This window comes from Chroicocephalus ridibundus, chromosome 1 (assembly GCF_963924245.1).
Source record: "Chroicocephalus ridibundus chromosome 1, bChrRid1.1, whole genome shotgun sequence".
In the NCBI taxonomy this organism is placed as follows: Eukaryota; Metazoa; Chordata; class Aves; order Charadriiformes; family Laridae; genus Chroicocephalus; species Chroicocephalus ridibundus.
Window position 1 is genome coordinate 112,455,897 of NC_086284.1, and position 12,923 is coordinate 112,468,819.

General features: G+C 36.8%; 1 protein-coding gene across 15 annotated transcripts in view; it reads left to right on the forward strand.

Moving 5' to 3' along the window:
• Positions 1–12,923, forward strand: part of ROBO2 (roundabout guidance receptor 2) — a 471,920-nt gene that overhangs the window by 66,667 nt on the left and 392,330 nt on the right. The window lies entirely within an intron of this gene.

Sequence of the window (12,923 nt, forward strand, 5' to 3'; positions counted from 1 at the left end):
AGACTGAAGGGGAACAGTTAAATTTGAACAGCTTACTAATTCTGTCACAGCTCTAACCTACTCTGTCAAATTCTCAGACTAGCAGTCTGGGAAACAGGACAGGTCAGTACATTTTCATTCCTTTGAAAAGGGCTTTGCAATAGATTCTAGAAGACTGAAGGTCCTGTAGGAAAGGAGTTGGTCACCATGTGGTGAGACACTGGAACAGGTTGCCCAGAGAAGGTGTGGATGCCCCATGCCTGCAAGTGTTGAAGGCCAGGTTGGATGGGGCTTTGAGCAACCTGGTCTAGTGGAAGATGTCCCTGCTTATGGCAGGGGGGTTGGAACTAGATGATCTTTAAGGTCCCTTCTAACCCAAACAATTCTATGATTTGTGTTTGCATATCAGTGTATTTAATTTAAAGTGCTGAAGTATACTAATCTAAATCGGCTGCTCATATGATTTCCTTTTCTTAACCATAATGTGTGCTGTTTGGAATTGTTATAGTTCAGCAAAGAAAATGCACAGTACTTATATAATAATGAAACAAATACCTCAAAAATTTTTAGGAAACTAATGCTATTTATTGTTTTTCCTACCTGATGAATCAAAATACATATGTATGAAGCCACATTTGTTAAGATCACTGTATATCACTTGATACTTATCCACTGTGTAGAAACTTGATCCTTGGCATAGATTTCAGCAGCTCTGAAGTAAAACAAAAAAAGATATAAAACCCTTTGAAAACTTACCCAATGGCAAATTAATCTTTTATGAAGCCTTATCAGGGCCATAGAAGTGGCAGTATGACCCCCATGTGTCATGAAGAAACTTGGTCACATTTAGTCAAGTGGTGTACTATCATTCAACCTCAACACAGCAAGCAAAGTATTCCTTTAAAATTTTGGCTATAGTCTCTGAGGAAGAGAAATTCTGGAGACCGCTGTGAAGTTGGAGTAGGGCTTCCTATTGTGTGTGCAGCTTCCAGCCATTGTACACATTTGACCCCCAAATGACAAAATAAATGAAAGCTGCTCTTCAAAGTAATGCAATCAGTTCAAAAATATTGTGCTAATAAAGTTATAAATTCTAATTGAAAGATTTATGGCAATCCATTTAGTTGTTACTAGGTTATTTGTGACAGACAGATGCAGAGTAACCTGATTAGAGTCAGCATTGTGATGACTTGTAACTGCAGAGGGGAATAAAGCTTTAAACCATTGTCATAGCCTATTCTCTGAGATGCATTTGGAAGCTGATTTGAAAGAAAATATATGACCATTAAATGTAGGTTTGCAGCTGCCTCAGATAGGTTGGCCCAAAGAAAGTGCTAAAATGGCAGGTCTTTATTTACCAAAGTGTTAATTTGTAAATCAATTTTGCAGATGGATTTAGAAGACCATTTATTGAAACTCTCTTTTCAATATAAAATTAATTTTTCCATTAATTTTGTATGTAATATCTGATGCTAGGAAAAACAGTCTTAATTCAGTCATTTATGAAAATACGCTACCTATATGGACATACCCTTGGAAAATGTAAAAGCAGTGCTTTTATTCACATATAGCTGTATAATTTTAACTGGAAGAGCTTAGCTTTGTTGGAACCAAATAATAATTTCATGGATGCTACAAGAAGAAGGAAGCTAGTTAGCGGTTGTCTGGTACGCATTCATAGATTTAATAGCTAAAACATGGACATTGTTTTCATATTGTCTTTAAGATATATATTCTTGTAGTAACATCCTTCACACCATTCTACAAGTAAGAAATAATTCAGTTTTGTACCTGATTTGTTTGTCTTATTTATGATAAGCCGGATTAATTGGTGAAAGGATACAGTTTGGTATAATTAGGAATAAAATGTATGAAGTTCTTGAATAACACTGTAGTAATGTGTATTGCAAAGCGGTTCCTTGTCCTAATTTCAGTGCACTTGAATGCTTTAGCACAATAAAGCAATAAAATGATCCAAGTTCAGGCTTATTGGCAAGTGCTGGTCTTAGCCTTTCTGATTAATACAGGTCTTTTCCTGTAACATGTCAATTTATATTATATTCAAAGTTATAATCAAAATAGATGTAGTAGTTACAGCTGTCAAAGGGGACTATTTTGACAGAACCACTTTTGTATTGAGAGTTAATGACTCTTACGGCTATAACCTTATGGAATGGTATGCTTTACTTGCTGGCATTCATTTAGTAAACTCTTTCTCTAATGCTATAGGAGGAAATACTAATTTACCAGAACATCTGAAAACAGAGAGTGAACTGTAAATGAATGGGTTATTAATTTCTGTTTATGTAGAGTAGGGAGACTTCTTTGGCAAGTTGCAATACTGATTAATTTCCTGTTAGTATTGACTAGCAAGTGTATTAAAATAGTAGGAAATATCAAACAGAACGAAATATAAAGTGTGTGTCTGTATTGATATATCGTTGTAAATATGTGTAATGTTTGTGTCTGGTACATATGTCTTTATTATATTCCAGATTATTAGTGTCATTTTAAAATTGTCTACTTTGTTTCCCAAGATAAGGCTACTTTCTGTTGTCTGTCACCTTAACCGAGTTGTGATCGCTTCATTTGAAGAGGACCTGTTTGACTCTCGTGAGTGCTGTGATGGGGAAAAAGCAAAGGGAAGAAATGGGGTAGAAACTTTGCCCCTTTCTAAACATCAGCTTTTTATGAGTGAAGATCCTCTGAATACCTCCTGCCAATGTCCTTTCTAAACTCTTGAAGGATTTTGGAACAGGTTATGGTATCTGGATACTTAGGACCGGGGACCTTATATATCAGAAACTTCCCTTTCACCTTGCCATCAAAATCCACTGTTGTAACACATGAATTACTACATTCTGAGACCTGAAGCAGTTAGGTACCCTGAAGATTTCATCACTGTTATGTGTGTTCAAGCCCAGGTGAACAAGATATTCCCAGCAATTGTAACTTCTTTCTAATGGTGTTCATTTGAAGCTCAGGGGCCTCTGGAATGGTTGAATAATTCCCAAAGTGATGGATTAGCATACAGAGAGCAGTTGAGGTGGTCAAAGGTGCATGATAAATGTAATTCATCACATGGATATTACTGCTGTGTCTCTGGGGTTTCTAGAGGACTAGCATAAGCACATTTTGCAATCTGGCACAACTTCTATTTTTAATCTGTGAGTCCTTATTTTTAAATATTTCTTTAATCATAAGTGGCAAAATCATTGTGATTAAAGCTATCAGTACAGCTTTATGGAAAATATTAGAACTGATTTTCTATTATCTAGGCATACAAATGTTGGTCACAAACTATTGTGGTATGGGAGCAAAAGAAGACCCAGAGCTTGTCATCTCTTTCCAGTTATCTTTATTCAGATGGAATATGACCCTTGCACAAAACTTAAAACTCCAATTAGATTGTACGAAGAACTGTAATAATGGAATTTCATATTTTCCAGGCTGTTCCACTTTGGAATTTGTAATGAAGCACAGATTTATGGTAATATGGAATAAGTACCTAGACTCTTTAAAATTCTTTAGTCTTAGTATATTAAGAAGGCTGTTGAAATAGTTTTAGATTAGTGAACAAGATCATTAGTTGATGCGCATGGGCCCCGTATCATTTACTTCACTTAAATTTTGCCCGTGTGTGTGCATCTTGGATGGCCCAGCCTGTTGTTGCTCTTAAGACATGGTGCAACTTCACTGCATCTGTAGCAGTCGAAGTGATCCTGGAAGGTGCTGGTACACAACTTCCATTAATTCCAATGATTCTCGCTTTCAAAGGTCAAATGAAGCATCTTTTCTATGCATATTTTTCCTCAGTTTAAACACACAAAAACCCCAGTCCCAGATTCCCTATCAAGGTTGGTTAAATCTGATTCTGAATCTAAGACTTAAAAGCCAGCAGTACACTTCAAATGCAGGATAACCATGTGCTATTTTAACTGGAAAGCAAAACTCTGTTTTGCCAGTTCTTACCTGAAATGCTTATTTTCCATCTCTGTCTTTACTTCCTTGCCTCTTAATCTCTTAAGTGGTGTAAAGACTCACATTTGATTCGCCAATATTGATGATTCTAAAATCTGGAAAACGTTTCTTAAATTAAGAAAGATTTGTTGCAAGCTGGATTTTGGGTCAGTTTTAATTTGCAGTTGCAGTATGTCACAATCTAAGTCATTCCTCGTAAATCCACAAAGTGGCTGAGGTACTGCTGAACTCAAGGTGGTTGTTCTGGAAAGTCTCAAGTGTTTGTCTCGGGTACATGCCATTGCTGTGCTGTTTCAATCAAGAATCAGAAATGCTGAGATGGGCATATCATGTTTGTTGACATCCCTGTCTGTCAACACTTTAGGAACATTTTCAGTACCCTTTTTCCTACTGCTGTCCCTGATCAAAGCATGACTTTCTTACTAAGATTCTCATAAGATAATCATTTAATAGCAACTCTGAGCCAGAAGACAAAAGGAAAGATAGTTTAAGAGCTCATTGCTAATTTCTCTCCCAGTGTAATCAAATCAGTACAGCCTCCAGCCAGGACTTATAACCCTTAATAAGTCACTCTATTCGATTAAGAGGAATTGATTTTCTTCTACTGTGGATCATAGTGATTATGACAAATATGGTATCTGCTGCTCACTTCCCTATCTTCCCTGCTAGTGTCCATTTGTTTGCAGGGTCGGCAGGTAAGCGAGCCAGAGAGATGATGCGGCGTCATTAACTGCAGTTGGTGTCAGCACTCTGACAGCTGTGGAATTGAGTGGTTCCATAGATCAGAGCAGAAGCCAGTTGTGAGGGTCTCGCACAGCAATTACGTACTTCTGACAACTCTACTGACAGCCTTAAATGCAGGAAATGATGGGATGGTAATTTGTAATTGCAACTAGGAGAGCAACTTGCAATCAGTGGTGGTGTGGTGACAGCACATGGGCCATAGTTTAGAGGTTAGCCAACATTAAAGCAGGTGGGAGAAGGGGAAAGGAGAGCTGTCAAGCTGCCATGTTTCAAAAGTACAGCAATGTTGACCTTCTCTTCAATCAGAGGTTACCAGTGCATTTCTTGACAAGGTTGCCTATTTGTTTGCTTTTCCTATGCTTGTTGTCAGTGTAAAATTTGATTGACTAGAATTAGTTTAATTTTGTGGGAGGCAGGGTGGGGCTAGAGAGGAGAATTAGCTAAGTGTCGTTGGTGCTGTTCAAGATAGTTTTGGGAATGAGCACATAAATGTTTGTTTATACATGGTTAACTCTTTGGGCTTTCATGAGCACAGCCAAACAGCAAAACAAGACGTTATATCTGCCTGTGAATTTTTCTTTCCCTGTCATGGTAGTAGCAGCCTATACCTGGACAGCATTTCTTCTGGATGCCCTCAAGCTGTAGACAACATAGCAGGTGCAGGTGAATTTTGGGAACAAGTGAGCCAGTCACATGGTTTAGCTCTTTCCTGTTAAATTTTAGCTGTTAAAATTAAAGTAAAAATTTATGTAAAAACATAGCAAACTTCTTAAAAAATTTTTTTTGCCGGAAGTATTGTCTAGCCCATATCTGGGCATCTGCTTAAGAAGCTTTAATTTCAAAACTATTTAATTACCTTCTTGTTGAGCAAGGGGAACTAAATGACTATTTCAGTGTTGAATTTTATAGTGTGAGTAAATCAAGGCAAAGTTTTCAAAATCAATATGATCATATAGTTTGACATTCTGCATAACCCAAGCCACAGCTTCTGTAATAGGAGCAATAATTTTGACTGGAAAGATATACGCTCTTGCTTTAGGGCCTGAATTTGTTCCATGTTATCCTGAATAAATATTGAATCCCTGTGTAGATTTCAAGTGAGGGGAAATCACATTGCCTCTAAGCTGTTTTAATATTGAGATGATTCAAAGTTAAAACTACTCCTTCATAAATTTTAGTTGTTCTGTTCTGGTTAGGCTTCAGTTCACGTTTCTTTTTAAATTTATACAAACTGAATATTCTGCAGAGGAAAAAGTTTTGATGCCCACACCGTGTGATATTTCTGAGACATCATATGTCTTTTAAGTATTGCAGCTGTTTCGTGCAGTTGACATTTACTTTCCCTGCATAGCTATGTGGAATGGTGGTAAAATGGGATTCAAATAGCCAGGTGCTATCTCATACTGTATAAGTACAGCTTTCAAGCACTGATTAGATGGCAGTCTGATGGTTTTGGAGTGCCTCAAATCTACAGCCTTTGGATCCAGAGACAGTTTTGAGGGAAGCAAGATAGAGAGATTAAAAATTTTCAGGTTTCAGAATATTTTGAGAAACTTGCTTCATTAACACACACAAAAAAAAATCCAGTTACTTCCATTGCAGTAACTTATTCCCTTTATTAGCTTTATTTGCAATTAGAATTTTTCTAGACCCAATGTCCAGCCATGAAATACTGAAATCCCATAGTGGGAATGTCACCCTAAGGAAAAGGCCTTGAAAAATTGGAACTTGCATAGACATTTACTACCTCTGCCTTCTTTTAGATAGGTCTAGAAACTTGCATTTTTAAGTATCACATTCTAAATTGTGATTTTCAAACTTCAAATTATTCTTATGTCCCTTTTGTGAAAACTGTCAAATTTTTTAGTGTACTTTAAAAGTGTGGACAGTAATATTTTAGTAATTTTTATCTGCATTGTTAGATCATGAGCTCGTGTTCCCTTGGTTATTCCCCTTTTCCTCTAGGATATAATCTTCCATTCTATCACTGTGGGGTTTTTTTGTTTGTTTTGAAATATGATCTTACCATAAATCTTCAACTGTGCCCAGTTTACCAAGCAACGCTTATGTGTATAGATTGCTTACCACTTCATTATCAGTAATGTGTGTTGTCTGAAAATTGGATTAGTAATGACCTTATATTTTCTTCTCGATTACTGACAGATATTGAATTGTTTTGAGGGTGTGAACCAATGCCAGCATGACTCCACCAGGAACTTGCTTTTTCATCAGTGATTCCCTAGTGATATCTCTCTTCTGGATTTATCAATTACCAGTTTCAAATCCACTTAGTATGTGCCAGGTTTAATTTGTATGGTGCTAATTTTCTAATGCAAATATCATGTGGTCAGATGCTTCACTGCCTATATAACCTCTTTTCTATGAAAACGTGTTGATCATAATATCGTGAGATGTGATATAGTCATCAGCCTCCTTCTGAACAGCAGGTTCAAAGCTTTTATTCTGGATTATTGGACCATTTGATTTTTTTTAAGCAGTCTTGGCTGTGTAGTGCAACTTTGGCTTGAAGGGTGCTCTCTGTTGGTGTTGCTTTTTGAGTGTGCAGTGCTGCTTGTGCACTTCTCTGTGAGAGAAGCAAGACAGTCTGCTAAAGCATACTAGTGCCATTTACATTATGAAGCTGGCTTAAATGCATATAAAACCTAATTTTTGTGGACCAGAATAATCAGCTATAAGAATAAGATGTTTCCTGATTTAAAAAGGAAGGAAATTCTTCAGCAGCTTGCTTTCTTATGGTTTCATCTGATTGTATTTATTTTGTTGCTGATAATAAAGATTTGATATTTAAATTACTATTTTGACCCTAAAATTATCTACTTAAATAAAATCTTCTTATGGACAGCTCCTTTCTCTTTAAGGCCTATAAAATGTTCTTATTCAGGTCCTCTGTACGTTGTTTGGCTCGTGCAATTTGGAGATGTTGGAATGTAGTTAAGGCCCTGGGGAGCTCAAGGTTAGAGTAATATAGAGGGGCTCTTGTTCTGTCCTAGGTCGACTCCATCTCTCTGAACAATACGTAGAGGATACAGAATGTCCCTGGCCAAACTGGTTTCCATCTAGGAAATCTGCTAATAACAATATATGACCTCAGTTGTCATCTGCTTTTTATATATTACAGTCTTCATGTTTAGTATATTCCTCTTCTTCTCATCATCATTTGAATCTTAAGGTTTTCTGATATAAAGAGAAGTAGCATATGGTTTACTTACTAGAATTTCTGTAATAATGAATGATTACGAGCACTTGATAGTATAGAGGTGATTGCATTACCAATACCTTACTTAAATAAACATTTTTTTCTGAAAATTTTAACTAAAATGTAAGCCTCATCTCAGAGTGAAAATTCCAATGTTTTTTGTTAGAATTGGTCTTCAGTTGCTCTCCTAATACTTAGTGCTGGCTTTATATTTTAGGTCTTGTTAGAGTCTAATAGTTCACCGATAATTTTCCCCCCTTGTTCAGAAATCCGGTAGCCAGCTAGAATGAGTATCAACAGTTAACATTCCTCCCCCTCCTCTCGGAATTTCCACTCAGTGGACAACAGTGTCTGTAAGTGTCATGGAAAACATAGCTAGGAGGCACTGATGTTGCTTTTAGAGTCGGAATGCCCTAATCCCCTAGAGCCCCAGGATGTGCTAAAGAATAGTGAATGCCTCCATTTTTGTATGTGTGCAAAAATTCTTTTGTAGGAAGTTGTATTGATATCAGAGAAAAATTTCACACATATGAATGTTAAAAATGATAATCAGTATAAGATTACAAAAAGCAGTAGCTCTAGCGTATCCTTTTTTTTTTTCTTGCGTCTAATGTGAATCAAGGTTGAGAATTTCTTTGCTACTTGATCTTCCTAAGCAAAACACTATGGCTGAATTAGAAGCTCATGAATACAAGTTCAGAGTGATAATGCAGTCTTCAGTCTAATGTAAAAAAATACTGCTATTAAAATAAGTCATGTGCTTAACAGTATAACAAAGGAGTTGAAGGAATGGTTGAAGAACATAACTAGGTGGTAGAAATCAACAAAGATCCTTTTGGACTTTGCTGTGTTTACTGACTGCTTTCTGTGAGCTCATCTGATGCTGTAAGTCAAGCATCGAAGTCTCAGTGGACATTTGATGATTGTTCATCATAGTAGATCATTAGAATTTTGAATAGAAACAGTTGAGGATATAATTAATTAGTTTATGTTAGTAAAGTGCTCTGTAAATACTAGCTATTATAAAATAAACTGACAGTATAGCCTGGAAAAATGGTACAAGCATCCTCATTACTATAAATCATTACCTTTGCTAACAGCGTTCTGCTTATTATTAGGGAGAATTTATAACTGATGAAGGGTTCAGAAGTGACCCAGAGCCTTAAGTCCTTAATTTATCACAGGAGCAGGACATTGCTGACAGAAAAAAATAAAAATATGCTGAGATGCTTCCAGTGCACCCTAACCTTGACCTAGAGGAGACATCTCTGTGTATGATCAGGTAATTCTTGCTCCATGCCCTGTAATTCATGACCTTTCTGTTACGATTACCAATAAGGATATCTATTACTCTCTGCTGAAAGTTGGACTTTATTAGTATTACCTATAATTTATATTATACTACAGGCCTAGAGAAATGGCTTCCAAATGTTGTACGCAATATAAAGGCATAACAAAAAGACCATCTCTGCCCCAAAGAACTTAAATCTGAACTCTTGTGAACGCTAGCACTTTTACAGATGACCGTCAGTCAGACTTCCTTATGAGGCACTCAGGTTGTTGTTTGTTGAATTTTTTGTTCATAACACGTGGGTGTTATGGTTAGTGTGGTTTTTATGATTATTTTTTTCCTCTTTTTAAAGCAGGTTTTACTCATATTTCAGTTTAGATTATTACTGCACAGCAAGTCCCTAATATAGTGTAAATACAAAAATCTGTAGCTGATAGTCTCCATGTGCAACCACAAGGCAAAGCCTTCTTAGGCATTCCTCTTGCTATAGTGGGTTTAAAAAGCTTTGTAGTTTCCTTATTTCATCATAAAGTTTGATAGCAGCAGCCTTTCTCAAACCACTTTTCTTTGCCTTTTTTATATATTTATGAACAAAGGTCAGTTACTTTCCAATGAAGGCAGGTTCTGACAGCCTCTTATGTGAGTGAATAATGCTATAGTTGATGTACTTGTCAACATTTAAAAAAATTAAAATAAAAATCCAGAGTACATCTTTACTTTCTCATGACCATATATGTCCAAACCAAACAGAAAACAACTGGGAAGAGAGGAGTGGTTCAAATACATTGCCTTTGTCAGCAACATATATATTATGTTGTGAAATATTTCCTAGTTTAAGTTACAGGAATGAACAGTAGTATCCAGGCTATTAAACGTGTACTTTCAGTACACTTTGCATTCTAGAAAAGTGCAAATGCCTCAGTTGAAACAAGTCCTTGTAGAGGCTGTTGCTTGAATGCTGTTAGATAAAATGCATACCTAATTGTGGTTTCAGATGGGAGGGAGTTGACTTTCTTACTAGCAGCTGGTATAGTGCTGGTTTTGGGTTTGAGATGGGGAATAGTGTTGATAGCGCACTGATGTTTTAGGTTGTTGCTAAGCAGTCAAGGCCTTTTATGCTCCTCATGACAACCCACCAGTGAGTAGGCTGGGAGTGCACAAAAAGTTGGAAGGAGACACAGCTGGGACAGCTGGCCCCAGCTGATGAAAGGAATATTGCATGCCATATGACGTCATGCTCAGTATATAAAGGTGGTGGAAGAAGAAAGAAGGGGGTGGACTTTTGGAGTTACTGCACTTTGTCTTCCCAAGTAACCGTTAAGTGTGATGGAACCCTGCTTTGCTGACCTGCCTGCCAATGGGAAGTGGCGAATGAATTTCTGTTTTTTGTTTTACTTGTATGCGTGGCTTTTGCTTTGCTTATTAAACTGGTTTTATCTCAACCCACAAGTTTTTCCCTTATTTTTCCAATTCTTCTTGTTTTTCCCTTATTTTTCCAATTCTTCTTCCCATCCCACTGGGGAAGGGAAGAAGTGAGCGAGCATCTGTGTGCTCCTAGTTGCCAGCTGGGGTTAAACCATTACACTAATTCAGAAGCTAGTTCTTATTTACAAAAAAAAACCCAAACAACAGAAAACAAACAATCTTGCAAAAATATGAAAGACATAGGAACATCACTAACAATAGTCTTCTGCTTCTTAGTTTTCATTGTAAGTGATGAGTAAGCACCATTGTGTTGTTTCTGCATAAATATAATAATATCAGACCTCAAAACATGCAGTATTTATTATTAGAGAAGGTAAGAGGCTAGGGTTTTAACGTAAAAGTGTGCTGTTTTGCTGTTAAATACCACATTTACTTTTCTTTATGAGATACTGGGATCCAGCTTGACCTAGCAATAAATCCGCATGCAAGAATATATTCAGATCTCTGTTATGTGATGCACCATTGTGCAAAAGTATCCATGTTGTCTACTGAATGGGCTTGCTCAATAACTGTAGGCAATATATGTTCCGTAGTGAATAAATAGGATTAGTTAGGGCAGGTGTGAAAAGTGAATTATGGCTGTTACTATGGCAGTTTGCTTGGACTAAGTCTGTCAGTGTATCTCCAACTTTGCTTTGGAGGCTTCTCTCCACAGTGACTGTGTTGCATAAGTACTTTGCTTTCATTGGTATGTTGATTATGAGCATCTGGAATCCTGAATAATTGCATAGTAATTTAAAAACAAAACAAAACACCCTTAATCAAATGAAGGAGAGAAGGAATAAACCGATAGGTGGGAAAAAGAAGAAGCCGAAGTCATTGTAAATTTAAGTTTTCACTTATGGGTAGATATTAAAGCTACATGGGTAGATATTAAAGCATACAGATGTTCTGGAAGGGAGTAAAGCAGTGAAACTTTGCATTACTTGGTGGAGACTTGAGACTTAGCTCCACATTCCTCTTCCCCTACTTGGACCCCTCCCAGACGTTGACCAAGGAAGCTGGCAGTGTGGTGGGAGAAAGAGCGAAGGGTTCTTACCGGAATTCTTAAACATCTTTCATCTGCTTATCCTCTTGAGAGCATTGCTTTGTGATCCTGTATCTAAATCAGTATAGCCCCGGTATGCAGCTGTTGAGGGACTTAAAATGCTTGTTTTTTCCAGGTGATTATTTAATAAGTGGAGGCTTTAGTAATAAAAATGTGTTTCTTTCTGAATCTGGAATGTACAACACTGAAAATGTACTTTGTCAAAATAGGAAACTGAATGAAATATTGTAAGCACAAGCAACATAAAAATATGGTCTTTATTTAATGCGTTTCAGTCTTAATGTTCCTAGGCTGTATTTACTAAATCATTACCCTTGTAACTGGATCATACACAACAGTATTTCTCAAGTTAGCAGTGACATATGGAAAAACTTCTTTTACAAAGATCAGTATTAGAAATATACAGATGTGTGTATAGGTTGTATTTATACATTGATGTACCTGAATCAGAAGACTGAAAGCAAATTCCTCTTTCAAGTTCTGAGCTTGATTAAATTAATTGATAAAAGACTACACATGTCATTCTTAATAAGTTTCCAAGACACTGAAATAGAAGAAAAAGCTATAGATGTTGGTATATTAATGATGGCAGTCATTTTCATCGTGAAAATATATGTCTGGATACTTAAGGAAGAGAAACAGGGAAACCTCTGTTTGTAGAAACGTATACAATATCAGACTTCGTATAAAATACAAAGTGTTACTGGATTTGATGGTCTTTGATTTCCATCATTCCTGGAATTACAAATAACCCTTTCAGTCATTCACCTGCTGTGGTATATGGATAAATACAGTCGAACCCTTGCCTGGCAATACACAGGTATTTTTTGACACTTTTTTCCATGTGAGTTATTCATTATGGTAATGGTACTTTGCGATGTGCAGTTTCTGGATTTATGGCCCATTCTCGATAAGCGTGAATCCAGCCTGCATGTGCATCTTTGATAAGGTTCTAATTGGATAGCAGTGACCTTTCTGAATGTAATTCTAGGAGGAAGATTAAAAAGCAGTCCAGAAAGTGACAGGTTTGGGACAATAACATATGAATTCAGCTCTGTTGGCAGGCATGAGATGTAAGCCATGATAAATTAGAGACAGGCCAAGCAGACTTGCTGAATGATTGTTCATTTCTGCTGCATCCTTGGGTAAAATCCCATGAGTAGCGCCAATGGCGTCAT